This window comes from Camelus bactrianus, chromosome 35, assembly GCF_048773025.1.
Source record: "Camelus bactrianus isolate YW-2024 breed Bactrian camel chromosome 35, ASM4877302v1, whole genome shotgun sequence".
NCBI classification, from domain to species: Eukaryota; Metazoa; Chordata; class Mammalia; order Artiodactyla; family Camelidae; genus Camelus; species Camelus bactrianus.
Window position 1 is genome coordinate 24,013,517 of NC_133573.1, and position 15,956 is coordinate 24,029,472.

Sequence of the window (15,956 nt, forward strand, 5' to 3'; positions counted from 1 at the left end):
GGAGTGGTTAAAGGACAGTGTACGTGTACAGTGGAATGTCGGGCAGTTGTTAAAAGAGAGTGAGGGAGAGCTGTGTACTGATGTAGCGTGATGTTCAGGTACATTGCCAAGTGCAAGAAGCAAGGTGGAGAGCAGTGTATGGAGTACACTACCTTTATGTAAGAAAGAGTGGGATATGAAAATTTATAGGTGCGTTTGCTTCTTTTTGCATAAAGAAATGCTATGTGGGCAAACAGGGAACCGACACAGATGTGCATCTGGAGCAGGCAGAGGGGAAGAGGGCGATTGAGAACAGAGGAATGACTCCCTGTGTGTGTCTTTTTCTAATGTGTTGACTTTTTGAATGACACGCAAAACCACCAGCCAGCGAAAGTGAATCTGTCTGGGCATGCCCTGTGGCGCTGAGCTAGAACAAAGGCAGGTGGCAGGAGGTGAGGCTGGCTGAGTGCATCGTGAAGGGCTGAGGCCATCCACTCCGCTTCCTTTCTCAGACGCTAAGTCAGTACATTCGGTCATTCCATCCGCACATGCTCCCCGAGTCAGTCTGCCAATCCGACGTGCCAGGCGCTGTTTTAGATGCTGTCAGTGGTGCCTTAAGGTCCAAGCTTTCAGAAGGGCATCCTTGAAGGAGCAGGCAGACAACAAGCAGGTGAGGATGGAGGGAGAGAAGGTTCCTGTTGCAGGGGTCCAGGGAAGTGGGTGAAAGAATTCTGTGCTGACATCAGAAGGTGGGGGTCACTGCTGATCTCTGTTCCTGTGTCTCCGTGAACAATATTCTTGCACACAGGATAATAAAGTAGGGTAAATTCTCACTCTTAATCTTTGGCCGTAGCAGTCAGGATTTCATTTTACCATAAGATCAGTATCACTTAAGTTTCAAATAAGAAGTAAACATGTTCCAGCAGTCACTGTTGCCCAGCCTGCTGCTGTGTGGGCAGGAGACCTGAATTTAGATGAATAAATAAAAAGTTGGTTTGACCGTCGTGGTTTGTTTTCACAACAGGAGGGCTGTAGTGGGGATAATGTGATCTGTATGATTTGTGACACTAACCCAGTTTATCAAACAGATAAGATACTACTATGACAAGTCTATCCTTTGCTTTCCCATTCAAAAAGAGGTTAAATGTAATTCACCCCTGTACTGTGACGCATTAACTACAGAAAGTTGAAACACACACGTACCACACAGCTCGCATTCTGTTTATCTTCATGATAATCATTGTCTGAAACTACCGTGGAGATATTTCCACAGTAGATAATATAGACATTTGAAACATTTATTTCCTGTGTTCTTTTTTTTTTTTTTTTTGCCTTATTCTTTTCTTTTACTGGCAGATTTCCCTTTCATAGTTTCTGAATCAGAAGAAAGATTAATAAATATATTTTTAAGTTTCTATGATAAAATTACTTTTTCAAAGAGAAATTTTTCTCTGGGCTCTTTGGGTTTCTTTGGGTTCAATTCAATTTTGGGGAAAACTTGATGAGCAGAGATCAAAGGCACAAGAAAGTCTGATGGTCAGAGTGTTTCTTGCATCTCCAATGCTACAACAACTTGAGTCTTGCTCAGATAAGAAAGAATAACAACAGACTGACAGCCAGTCTTGGGAGTCTGAAATTTTCCTGGCAACCGAAGTCCAAAATATACATCTATCTGGAGCCAGCATATTCACAAACAATCTTAGGTTGGGTGAGTTAGTTACGAAACCACCAGAAATCAGACTTAAGTTTCAAAAATGTGCCGAGTAATACAGAACCTTATTTCATAATCATGATAAACTCCGTTCTGAAGAGTAGTGTTGAGATGTCCAGGGGTCCCAGAATCCACCATCATCCTACGAAATGCACAAAAAAGTGATGATGGAAGCTTGCTGTTTTATCTCCCTGTTATTTATTGCTGAGCAGACTTGGGCTGTCTTTGAGGACTGGCTGTTTCAGAGCTTTGTCAGGTCTGTTCTCTTGGAATCTCAGGGTGACCTCAGAGAACGTGGTCTTTGCTTCCTAGGAGATAAAGGAAAGGAGAGGCTGTGAGTGCACGAGCCCTTCCTCTCTGCCACCTGTTCTGGCCTTACCGGAACGTGCGGGAGCATCACCGGGCTTGGCTGGGGGAGTCGCTAGAGCTCATGCACAATGGAGGGACTGCTCACATTCTCCATCACTAGCAGTGAGGCACCATGCTCTAGCGGCTGTGCTCAGGGATAACGTGAGGAGTCTGGAAACTACGAGGATACGCATCCGGTGCTTGCTAAGTTGTGTTTTCTTTCTGAATTTTATTTTCGAAGAGGCGATAAGAATGACAAGGATGCAAAGGTGAGATAGGGTGATGGAGAAATTCAATGAAAGTGGGCTGATTCTCTAATGCCTTTTGCTCTTTGGGGCAGCAGTTTAACGAGAGATGTTCTTAAAGTAAGCGTACCCCAGAGCAGTGCATTAGCCTGTGAAATCTGCCACAATTATTTTAGGCATTCTTTCTCTTTGATGGTAGTTGATACACGCTCCTAATAGAAGGTTAGCGGCACCGAGTGGAGACCGTATTGTTGTGCCACTGCATCTTTGGAGGAAGAGGTTTGTTGCTTGTCACAGAAACCAAAGACTGCTTCTCCTGAGAGCATCTCCGTTTCCTGAGTAGTATCCACTTTTGGTAGCTACTTCCTCCGAATACTCCCATCCAACACGTCTTACATCTTCTGCACACAGCAAGCTCCTTAGCTCCTTTGTGAGTCAGTGAAAGAAGATGAGTGTGTGTTCACAATGGTTTTAGTGTTTTGCCCAATTCTGGTAATGTCGTGAAAAGTAAATGATCATGAAAAGTAAATGATTCTTTCATGGGCATGTTTTACTGAATGGACAGTTTGTATTTCTGGCCTGTTAAGAGTTTTTTAAGCTGCTGATAAACATTTGACCATACTTGTGAGAGTCTCAAGGCAGCCCAGCAGGATGGGTGTAAAATATGATAGTTAAGAAGGCCAATAAAAATAGAGTTGACGCTTGTATGTTTCATGGGCACTCACTACCTAAGATATCTGTCATATGTGTTAGTAGAAAGGAGAGGGGTCAAAGGACGGGCAAAACAGACCCAGGGGGCTGATTTGATTCAGGGAGCTTTTGTTTCTAACCAACTAAGGTAGTGGGGTCCTCTCGTGTTGGTGAGAGTAACTCAGAGGGCAGCACTGAACAGCAGCATAGACAAGGAACATTCTGGCTGGACTGGGGAGAAGAAGTGAGCATTATGTTAGAGAAGGTGCATCCCTTGGCCAAATTCTGCCGCACAAACAGTGGCTGGAGTTCGTGTCGGGAGCAAACTTATTTCCTGATTAATTGGGTTAGGGAATGAAAATAAACTCTAAGAGTTAAATAGAGATAGATTAATATAATATTATAATTTTATATATACATATATATAAATGTATCATGTGTTGGTGCTTATTAGAGCTTATTAGTAAATTTGATCATTTGTTTATATTCAAAAGTAGACCTTTTAAGGTAAACCACAAGAATTCATACCCCGCCAGCACATCTGTATCTACATCAACCAGTTTTCTCACGTCTGAGCTTGCCACTGGTGTGTTTTCACTGCCAAGTTCCTGGTGCTTTTTTCTCACCTCGGGCCCGAGACTCAAAGGATGTGATACAGACGCTGAGCTGGGTTCTGAAAACCTAGTTAAAATGTATGTGAAAACAATCATTAAAGTCCCTGGCTGTTCCCTCCTCATCTTCCCAGGATCATTGAATGACTAAGTAAGAAATGAACTGAGATCAGTGTGCAGACACCGAGCGCAAATCTTGGCAGGTGGGTGTTCAGTAAATTGGTGTTTTCCCCTCACCCTCCGTAGTGCTTCCCAACCTTTCCCCCACCCCGAGTGCTCTCTGGTACAGGGAGTCGTAAACACACGAGCGCAGCCATCTCTGCACGATCCACGGACTCTCCCCGAGGACACTGATGCTGCAGGAAAGTGCACCTTTGTAATCTTCTGGCTTTACCTACGCCCTGGCACTCATACTATAATTTGAGAAGTTTCGTGTTAATGGCTAATGGCAGACAAATCAGAAAGGATAGGTCAGTATCGTTCCTCCAAATCTGCTTTGTCATATTTCAGATTCTTTGAACTCTGGCCTCTTATATATGGTTCTAAGGAAGTTCTCTTCAGCAGAAGGTTGAACAGCACGCTGTTTCCCAGTCACCGTGGACGTCAGGCAGGGGATAGAAATCAGCCCTCAACTCTGCATTTGCGTGTGCAGCCGTGATGCGGAAATCCGATGACGGCACACCCAGAAAGTGCTTATCCTTCTGTGGGTTAGTACATGCTGCTCTAGTGGGGGATTTCTAATCGCAGGGTAAGACACCAGCGCGGCATTTCTTTACCAACTCAGATACATAAAAATAAAAAAGAAATCCTCCTGCTCACCTGGGCATTTCTGAGGCAGCTGCTCACCATGGACGGTGCTCTGTCAGCCATGCGTCCAGGGATTCTTGCAGATTATTAACATTCTCTGATAATCCTAAAATGTCACGTTGGTTGTTAGTTTCTGGTTTTTGTTGATCGGATCCTATTTTCAAAACTACTTTTGACAAAAGGGATAACATTTGGAGCAACACCCCATATTCTCTTCAGGTGGTTGCATTTAATCATCCCTTTGGCCCTGCACTGTGGGTGTTACCCCATGTTACAGATGAAGAGGCAGAGGTTCAGGGAGGCTAAATGCAAGGCTGCCCATGGATCGTGGAGCCGAGCTGTAACTTTACCTCTCTGACTCAAGACCTGTTCTCTCTCGTAAACTATTCCCTGCTCCCTGGTAGAAATGTGGTAAAATGTCCTGAAGGATAGAAGGAGGCTGAAAAAAAGGCTAAAATCATCTTGAAACATCAATTCTTGAATAACCAAGGATTGATAAATATTTGAGAGAGTTGGTTTCAGTTTATTCATATAAAACTATCGGTACAGATCGTAAGAAGCAAATGAGATATGTGGAACCTAAAAAATAAAGACACGAACTTATTTGCAGAACAGAAACAGACTCACAGACATAGAAAACAAACTTATGGTTACCAGGGGGTTAAGGGGGTATGAAGGGATAAATTGGGAGTTTGAGATTTGCAGATACTAACTACTATATATGAAATAGATAAACAGCAAGTTTCTACTTCATAGCATGGAGGAACTATGTTCAATATCTTGTAGTAACCTATAATGAAAAAGAATATTAAAAGGAATCCATGTATGTATATGTATGACTGAAACGTGATGCTGTGTACCGGAAATCAACACATCATTGTAAACTGACTATAAAAAAAAAAAAACCTTTGATACGTACAAGCAAATAGATAAGCCAAGGAAGATGGTCAGTCCTTTAAAGCTCTGTCCCTTGGGACTGTGTCTTTGGTCCTTCTGAGTTAGACGAATGTCACCATGGCAGCCCTGAAGGGCTGTTGAAAGGAGTTGAGAGCTACATCTCGTCTAGACAAATGATAGCTGCCAAACAAAGCAACGTGTTAAATGAGAGTTGTCATGGCCAGGGTGCTTTTTGCTTGTTTAAGCGATCTGGAGCTTTCTGGCTACACAGCACACAGTGTTGTTGTTGTTTTTTCAGTTTTCAGCTTTATTAGGTAGAATTGCTACAATTTGCACGTAAACAATATATTGCATACAAATACATATACACAATATTCTGCACTTTTTTTTTGAGTTTACATATATGTACTGTTCATTGTCTCTAAGAATGTCTAGAACTTTAGCTTTTTAAACTTACATAGTTATCAAAGGAATAAAGCCAACCACAAAATAAGAATTAATTCAAAAAGATACACATACACCACTATTAACAGTAACATTATTTGTAATTGCCAAGGTATGGAAGCATCATAAGTGCACATCAATAAATGAATAGATAAAGAAGATGCAGCATATATATGTAATGGAATACAACTCACGCATAAGAAAGAAGGATATTTTGCCATTTGCAGCCTTTCATTCACTTTTTTTTCCACTTCAAAAACCAGAATTTTACAACTGACATAAACGTTTCCATTGCATCAAAAAGAACAAAATACCTAGAAATAAACATAACCAAGGAGATTACCTATACTTTGGAAACTGTAAAACATTGAATAGGGAAACTGAAGATGATACAAAGAAATGGGAAGATATCTTGAAGCACACAGTGTTTTGAGAACTCATTTTGAAGCAAATGAAGTACCAGCTCCTCTGTCTCCCGGCCACTTGAAAAACTTACTCTTAAATATGCAAGGAGCAGAAAGCATAAAGGGATGCTAGCATCTTTAAGCGTATCGTAAGTAGTCCAAGGTGGTGCTTGGGAACCCGTTTTCTTGACAGTTGGAGCTCTGGTAACTGATGAATTGTTCCTGGAGCCAGGTCCCAAACTGAACAGTGTGGGCATTTAATGGGTGTGTAAATATTTTCACCTCTGTTTAAAAGTATGGAATCGTCAGTCACACAAGGGCTTCCTCAGTGATTTTTCTCTCATGACTGTTCATTTTCTGTGAACATCAGCTGAGACAGATGTCGTAATGCCTGGCATGGTTACTGAGTGCTGACTTATGTATTTGCTGAAAAGTGAGTGACAGTGTGGATGGCCGCCAGGCTCAGTGTGCCTGTAAGTTGGATGACCTCTTGGTTGGTCTCTATTCACATGAAGTGTATAAAATGTGTTCTTTGAATTTTCTTTAATGGACATTTTATTTTATAATTTTATTTGTTCATTGTTGTATTTTATTTATTATTATTTTTTGATGGGGGAAGGGTGATTAGGTTTATTTATTTTTAGAGGAGGTACTGGGGGTTGAACCCAGGACCTCAGGCATGCTAAGCATGTGCTCTACCACTTGAGCTACACCCTTGCCCCTGGACATTTTAATTGGAGTGATTGTTGATTTACATGAATACAGGAATTATGTATATTATGAATAATACAGAGACATCTCAGGTACCTTTTACCTAGTTCCTCCCAGTGGCAACATCTTATAAAACTATAGCACAATATCATGGCTTGGATACTGTCCATCCATGTCATTCAGAGGATCTGCTGATTTTATTCAAATACGGTTTTTTTCAAGTGATTTTCAAATGATGAAGTGTGATCGAGGAGAATAAAAGCCAGGTTGTGGGCTTCCTGGGGCAAAGATAGAACCAGACTTTGTGGACGTGTGCTGGGATGAGGCTGGTTCCCAGATGCAGAGGAGAGCTGAGTGTGGGATGACTGGGGTTGGGGGTCCCTAGTTGGGGAGGACAGGCTTTCCCAGGGCCTTGTAGGGCTCAGAACAGAAAAAGACAGTCTGGCAGCCCAAAGGCAAGGAGGGAACATTGGCATTTTCCAGGGATGAGCCAGCGCCCCTCCTCCCTGTGCCTTCCCCTTTTCCCTCCAACCTCCAGCCCATGTGGCAGGAACACGTGTGATACTATAGGTTTGCAGGGGCTCCAGGTCTGGTCTGCACCTTCTGAACCAGAATTTATTGAAGGTTTGAGGAGAATTAGCTTCTATCTTTGTCATCCTTTCCTTTCATGGGGTCGTTTTTCTTATCAGAATCAGGCAAGCAAATATTAGGTACTGGATAACTGGTGGTGCCTCTTTTTTTTTTTTTTTAATTGAAGTATAGTTGATTTACAGTGTTGTGTTAGTTTCTGGTGTACAGCAAGGTGATTCAGTTACACATACATATTCTTTTTCGTATTCTTTTTCATTATAGGTTATTATAAGGTATTGAATGTTGTTCCCTGTGCTGTTCAGTAGGGCCTTATTGTTTATCTATTTTATGTATAATAGTTTGTATCTGCCAATCCCAAACTCCTAATTTATCCCTCCCCCTCTTCGGTAACCGTAGATTTATTCTCTATATATGTAAGTCTCTTTCTGTTTTGTTCATAAGTTCATTTGTATAATATTTTAGATTCTGCATACAAGTGACATCACATGATATTAGTCTTTCTCTGTCTAATGTTACTTAGTACAGTAATCTCTAGGTCCATCCATGTTGCTGCAAATGGCATTATTTCATTCTTTTTTATGGTTGAGTAATATTCCATTACACACACACACACACACACACACACACACACACACACACACACACACACACACACACACACACACACACACATATCTTCTTTATCCAGTCATCTGTCAATAGACATTGAGATTGCTTCCATGTTTTGGCTTTTGTTAATAGTGCTGCTGTGAACATTGGGGTTCATGTATCTTTTTGTATTTTTAAATTGAAGTACAGTCAGTTTATAATGTTTTGTCAGTTTCTGGTGTATAGCACCATGTTTCAGTCATACATATATATACATATAGTCCTTTTCATATGCATTTTCCTTATAGGTTTACTACAAGATATTGAATATATTTCCCTGTGCGATACAGTAGGACCTTGTTGTTTATCCATTTTGTATATAGTAGTTAGCATCTGCAAATCTTGAACTCCCAATTTATCCCTTCCCACCCCCTTTCACCCCTGGTAATCGTAAGTTTGCTTTCTATGTTTGTGAATCTGTTTCTGTTTTGTGAATAAGTTCATTTGTGTCTTTTTTAAAAAAATTCTACATGTAAGTGGTATCATATGGTATTTTTCTTTCTCTTTCTGGCTTACTTCACTTAGAATGACAATCTCCAGGTCATCCATGTTGCTGTAAAGCATTATTTTATTCTTTTTTATGGCTGAGTAGTATTGCACTGCACACACACACACACACACACCCCTTCTTTATCCAGTCATCTGTTGATGGACATCTAGGTGCTTTTTGAATTAAAGGTTTCTCCAGATGCATACCCAGAAGTGGGGTTGCTGGATCGTATGGTAACTCAATTTTTAGTTCTGTAAGGAATCTCTGTTCTGTCTTCCATAGTGACTGCATCAGTTTACATTCTGGTGGTGCCTCTTTCTGTCTATTACTTGGCAGCCTCTTCCTAGTCCCAAATCTCACCTGCCCTCAGCAGCCCGCACAGCATCCTGCCTTGGAAAAGTGGGTCCTTAATGCTGATGGAAATGAAGTCAACTTCTCCACAGGGAGATTCGGAGGGAAGGAGGACCTGCAGCTCCCGTGACACAGAGGAGGTGGGGAGAGGAGAGGCGGGTAGCAGTGTCGGGTAGGACAAAAAGCTGGTTATCTTCCTGGGACCCTTGATGTCACTGCCCCACTGAGCCTCAGGGGGCTTCTCTGAAGTGGGGACGTGGCCTTGTTTCTATTTAGGGAGAGAAGAACCACCCAGCATTTTTATATTCCTGAGCTAAATCCAGCATTCTAGGTTACAGGATAGAGGTTCCCCCCACTCTCCCCTTGGCATAGCTAGGCTTAGAAATGTCTGCATTTCAGCCTGTGCAAGTAACTAGCATGGAATTAACTCCTTCCCTCTGGGGTGTGCAGGCCGCCAGCAGTACATTCCCTGCCTTCGCTTAGATACAGCCAAGGAAGGCAACATTTGCATAATACTCCCTTATTTGGTTTGCCACCCTCTGCTATAGATTTGGAAAATAAAAGACACACCTTTCACAGGAATTACTAATTCTTAAATAGTTGCATAATCAACAGTCTACCCTGTGGGAACCCCCGAGAACTTTTTTTCCCAGGAAAACCTAATATCATAAAATGCTTTTGTGAATATAGTGTAATATTATTTAATAAGGTTTTCAGAACCCAATTTTTAAATTTGCAGCTTCTGGAAAGAATAATGTTAGATTTTACTTGGAGATCGATGTAGTTAAAATGACCCTTTCAAGGGATTCGGGAAACGCATGTGTTAAGTTATTCTTTTAAGCTTTTATATGTAATCAGTTCTCGCTGAGCCTTGTTATTCCTGGCAGCTTTTTTCCTCTGCTCTCACTTTTTTGGTTTACTAGGTTATTCTTCTTCTGAAGTATTAAACATTTTATTCAGGGCACATTCTGGTATTCAAATAAATGGCTGAATACCAGAAAAAGGATGGTGAATTTCTGCTTGATTGCTTTGGGTTTTTCTTTGTATTCAAAGATATGTCTCAGTGGTTCCAAATGTTCACATATTAGTAAGCAACTAGATAATTAGGTTTTTCAGATTGTCTCAAAATGTCCATTATTATATAAACAAGTTGGCCTTGAGGGCGACATTTGCCTCCCAGGTTTCATAATGATTTCCTCTAATGCTTTTGAAAACCGTGGCTTTCTATATAGTACCTAGAAGCTTGCTTTTGTGAATTAAGGCAAATGTGCTTTCCCCCGCTTTGTATAATATACAAAGACTTGAAGAAGAATATAAAAATCAACTCTAATCCTGCCTCTCAAAAATAAACACTGTTAAATTTTTTATGTGTTCTCCAGGCTTTTTCTATGCCTAACTAGTTAACACAATCATTTTCATATTATATGTTGTTTCTTCCATTTCTCATTAAATGACATGTCTGGGCATTTTTGCATACTGTAAGTCTTTCCCCCCAAATGCTATGTATATGTTTTGAATCCCAAGAAACCCAGTCTTTACTTGAGTGTGTGTCATGGCCCAGTGCCCTGCTGCCTCTATACTAAACAGGGCCCCTGTGTGTGTATGTGTGTGATGTGTGTATATGTGTGTGTATGTCTGTAAGTATGTGTGTATAGTGTGTATGTATGTGATATACATTGTGTGTGTGTGCATGTGGGTAGATGTGCATGTGTGTGTGTGTAGCCAGGGTTGACTCGCCCTCTTGCAGTCAGGGGACCACTAGTACCCTCTCATCTTCCTCTTTTGCTCCCTTTCTTCCTTCCATCCTCATGTGTTTTCCCACGTGTCTGTTTTTAGTTCTGCTTCCTCTTTGGGGGTTGTCGATCAGAAGCTGGAGGCTGAGCTGTCATTGATCACGGGACTCCGCCTCTGCGCATGCTCCCCGCAGGTGGTGGGGAGCGGGCTTGCTGGTCTTGATGAGGAGGGGTTAGCCCGGGTCTGCATCAGTGTGTCTGGGTGCAGATGGGGCTCCTGGTTGGATTCCCTTTCATGTTGACTTTGGGGCCTGAGCTCACACGTCCCAGTGTTGACATCTATCTGGAAACAGCATCTCATTCAAGGTGGTGAGCTCCGTTTTCAGTGGCTGGTGTGGGGCCGGCTTTAGCTTTCAGGTGACCCTGTGAAACGTGTCCTGGGTCTTTGATTAGAGCTCAGCAACCAAAAACCTGACGGTTAAAGGCCAGGCGCTGTCCCAGCTGCCAGGGTGCTGGCCGAGGGTACGTCAGCTCATAAGTTTCTGAGAACCAAGGAACCCCTGCCACCCTCTGCCCCAGCTTGAGTTCTCCACCCATCTCTCCACCTGCTGAATGGATCTCAGGTTTCCTCCTTTACTGCTGGCCCAACAAGGAGAGACATGTTGAGAAAGCCACGTTTCTGAGCTTGGCTGCGAGTCTCCATTTCATCGGAGATGTCTCTGCCCTTTTTATCCTTCTCCTTTGCCCAGTGCACGGCGTGTGGGGGGCATCGCTCAGTTTTCTGAGGTGTGAGGGCATTTTGAGATGCGGACGCTATCCATGCAGACCCCCATCATTTGTCTGTGTTCATGTCTGGATTTATCACGTGCATCGATGGCGTGGGCCCTGGTGAGACCTGTGGGCCTCAGATATTCTGTGTACAATGTCTCAGGTTGCTCAGCCCCTCATGTCCTTTGATTTCTTCCTTCCTGAGATACAAAACCTTGCTTCTCTTCCTTTCCCTGGAGCACATGCTTCTCCCGGATGAGGCCTCCTGCCTTTAGTCCAGCCTGTCTCTTCATCCTCTCCCTTCATGCCTGGTATCAGGCTCTCTCTTTCTATGCTCAGCATCCATCCGTCCATCCATCCACCCATCCATCATTGGGCATCTTCTGTGTGCCAGGCCCTCTGCTCGAGGCCGCATGAGCAGCCCCTGCCTCCCAGGAGCCCTCTGTTCCTTACCGAGAGGGCCAGGTAAGTAGACATGTGTCTACGATATGCATTGCTTTGACGGTGGGCGAGGGCTGTTGGAAACACAGAGGAAAGTGGGCATAAGTCTATCTCTGTCTGGGAGTCAGGAAAGCCATCATGGGTGAAGTGACACCCTGTAAAGAGTTTGCCAGGTCAGCGTGGAGTAGAAGGAGCAGCGTAGGTGAAGCTGGAGACACAAGTTCATTGGCATTGAGTACATTCACATTGTTGTGCAACCATCACCACCATCCATCTCCAGGTCTCTTCTGATCTTCCAAAACTGAAACTGTACCTACAGAACAACTCCCCATTTCCCAGCCCCCAATCCCCACCCTCCAGCCCCTGGCAAGCACCATCCTACTCTCTGTGTTTGTGAATTTGACCACTGTAGGTACTTCCTATACATGGAATCACATTGTATTTATCTTGTTGTGTCTGGCTTATGTCACTTACAGTGTCCTCAAGGATCATCCACGTTGTAGCATGTGTCAACAAGGCCGAATAGTATTGCGCCGGATGGTGAGACCACATTTTGTTGCTCCATTCGTCCATCAGCAGGCACTTGGGTTGCTTCCATCTTTTGGCTATTGTGACCCATGCTACTGTGAACATATATCAGATATCTGTTCATCTCCCTGCAGTCAGTTCTTTTGGGTCATGGGGCTTGAATTTGATAACTAAAGTAGAGTTGTGTTTATGGGCATGGAATTTGCCTCCTTCTCCCCCTTCCTTCCCTACCACGTTGAATCATATTTAATGTAATATTAGAGGCAGATTGCAGGAGGAGTGTGGTTTAGAATGGACTCTCCTCCCTACTTTTATGAAATAGGGGACATAGTGGACATTACACAGGCAGCACTTACTGATAAATTCCAGGCAGGAGGTGAGGATGTCGCTCAGCTATGGAGGTGTTGGTGGAGGTGGGATACGGGGACAGGCACAGGGACAGCAGTGCTGATCTGGGCACAGTCTGGGAAGTAGAAATAGGGACATTCATGGGTTTGCACTTCATGGTGGGGCATGAGGAAGAGAAAAGAGTCCGGAGGGAATCCCAAATTTCTAGCTTGGGTGACCACATGGTCCTATTAACTGACAGGACTAACAGATGGGGAGGGTATTGAGAGATGACAGATAATACATCTCTCTTGGGCCTCTCTGAAATAGAGGAAGACGTTCCATGGGCCCGCAGGTGATCTGCAGGGTAGAGATAATTACAGCACACCTATATAATGTGACTAGAAAATGAACCAAAGATACATTATCATTAATGTAAATTTAGATTCCTTTTCAAAGAAGATGGTTATATTTCTTTACAGAAATTTCTCTTATTATGTGAGGATTTCTTTTCTTTTGGGACTCTGACGTGAAGGTTAATAGTCTCTTGGTTGATTTCAAAGGTGACAGATGAAACTTAGGAGAGTCATTTGATACTGAATGTTGTAAGTTTTTGCACCTGAATTTTTGTGCCCTAGTCTGAAGTTGAATTTGGGGTGAGTCATAATGGATGTGGTGGGAAGGATGATGGGTTTACTTTTGGATATCTTGATCTCAAGATGCTGGTGTAACATCCAGCTGGAGGTAACTAAGCAGGTGGTGGGATATGAAGTTCCAGTGCTCAGGACTAACCTGGGGCTGGAGGTAGCCAGGGAAATCATCCCAGAATGAAGGAGAAAGAGATTGATAGAGAGAAAAAAAGGCACAAGAAGAGAAGACCAAAGACAGAAGACCAGTCTCTTTGTCCACTGTTGCATCCAGTATAGGGGACAGTGAAACGGTAGACCAAGGTGGCTCCAAGATGGCACCTGACCTGTGACTTCCCCGTTCCACTATCTTCATATGCACAGCAGACTCCAGACTCCCCTGGAAATGGGATTTCAGCAGACGGGCTGGAAGAGGAGGCAAGAGACAGGGCAGGTGCGTGGGCTGGGGGAGGAGCCACCGAGGATAGTGGAAGGGAGGTCAGGGTGATGACAGGACAGCCGGGACAGGTGTGGGTTGGGAGGCAAAGGGGGCGATGGAGGGAGGTGGAAGCAGCCAACTGTCAGATACCAGAAGGGACAAGATATTGACAAGCGTCCTGTGCATTGAGCTGTTCAGGGGCCCTTGCAACCTCTGCCAGAGTTGTTTCAGGTAATGGTGGTGTTTAATCCAGGATGAACTTCTTCCCTCACACTCTGCCCTTAGCTCGTGGATTCCGGACACTGTCAGTCTGGACAGGATTCTTATCACTGTTCCCTACTAAAAATACCCGTCAGCAATTCAGAGCATGTTCTAACGATGTCCATGATACATTATAAATACTAGTGTTTGAACTCAGACACCTCTAGTTCTCCCTCTGGAGGCATTTTCTCAAAACTCACATTATCCTTATTTTAACAATAAAATGGGGAATATTTTTAATTTCTGGGATTCCTAACCCCCAAGATGCTTGAGAGATCAGAGTTTGTGGGAACCTCCATAAATCACAGGTGGTGCAGATTAGTGACCCCAGGATCCTAGGGCACCTCGGCTGACCTTGGACAAGGTCCAGTGTACCTACCAGTTCCCCTAGCTTCTCTCCTCGGACTGTCCTTTAAACTGCTTCCCTGAAAAGCAGGGCTGTCATGGATTCTGGTCGGTCTCTGGCTGTTTCTGAGCTACTGCTGTTTTGTGAGTTGCCCCACTGACACTGAGAGTAGCAACAATAGGTGCCGTGTGTGGCGTGTCTGCCAGATTTGGGGCACCTTACCCAGGGCTTGACAGGTGTTGTCTCATTTCATTCTTACGTTTTAACCTCATGAGTGAGTGCTATTAACCCCCTTTGCTGGGTGAGAAATCTGTGACCCAGAAAAAGTTAAGGAACTGTCTTGAAGCCAGTGGTTCTCAAACCTGAGCAGGCATCAGAATCCCAGGGTGGTGTTTACACCCAGGCTGCTGGTCCCCATCCCCAGAGTTTATCGTACAGCAAGTCTGTGATGGAGCAGAAGTTGCACGGCTAACAAGTTCCCGGGGGCGGCTGCTGCTGGTGTAGGGACTGCACTTTGGGAACCACTGCTCACCGCCATCCAGCTAAGTGGTGGCGGGACCGGGAGTCACACCAGGGCCTGTCTGACAGCAGGTGTGCCCTTTGCTTCGTGGGAAGTGCACCTCAGGCAGCTGTGGTGGAGGGACGGCTGCTCACTGCCCAGGGTGGGTGGACTCAGGTCCTCCTGGTCAGAGATTCAGGTGGATACTCTTTCTCTTTTTGGTGAGATCCTGGCAGGCTTGAGGGAGGGAACGAGGCAAGGGGAAGGGGCAGGGGCAAGAGCCGAGAGAGGGCATTGCCAGTACAGAACTTCAAACAGTAGTAACAGGGACCAGAAGCCCGACTGCTTTGTGACGACTGTGAGCTGACCGTTCTGAACAGCATCTGGGATGATGCTCTTCCCCCTACTGCCTTCAGATGCCACTGCCTGGCAGCTGAAGGTAAAAACACTGACCACCCTTCACGATTGGGGCTCTGGAGGCTCCCAGTTAGGGACCTCATCTTCTCTGTTTTCCACATGTGGGTAAGTGCTAGGTCCACTTCTCTGCTACATCCTTCCTTCCTCTTGATTTTAATGCTACAATTATCTTATTTAAAACAGTCAAGAAATAAATAAAATACTGTCGACCCATACATTTGATAAGTAAGGTCCCTTCTCTGGTCCTCACTGCGTGTCAGGCAGCGGTCTGACCACTGGACACAGATTAACCCATGAATCCTCACCGGGACCTGGTGAAGTGGCTTCCGTTACCATCCCCATGTTCGGAGTGAGGACCTCCGTGTCCTCACTGCACAGAGGTTAAGGGACTTGGCTGAGGTCAGACAACTGGCCAGTGGGCAGAGCCAGGATTCCCACTGGGCAGCCTCACTCCAGAGCCCATGTGCTTAATCACAGGGCTGTACTGGGCAGACACTGGGTGCCTAGTAAGTGTGCACTGGATGGACACATAAAGTTGGATAGGCATGTCAGATGCCAGCAGGCAGGGAGCTCTGGTCTCCATGGGAGCCGGATGCTGTGTGGGTCTGCTGGGTGATTTCTCTGGGTCCACTCAGGATAGCAGA

General features: G+C 44.3%; 1 protein-coding gene across 3 annotated transcripts in view; it reads left to right on the forward strand.

Annotated features, from left to right (window-relative positions):
• Positions 1 to 15,956, forward strand: part of CAMK1D (calcium/calmodulin dependent protein kinase ID) — a 344,956-nt gene that overhangs the window by 75,643 nt on the left and 253,357 nt on the right. The gene's annotated exons all lie outside the window — the stretch shown is intronic.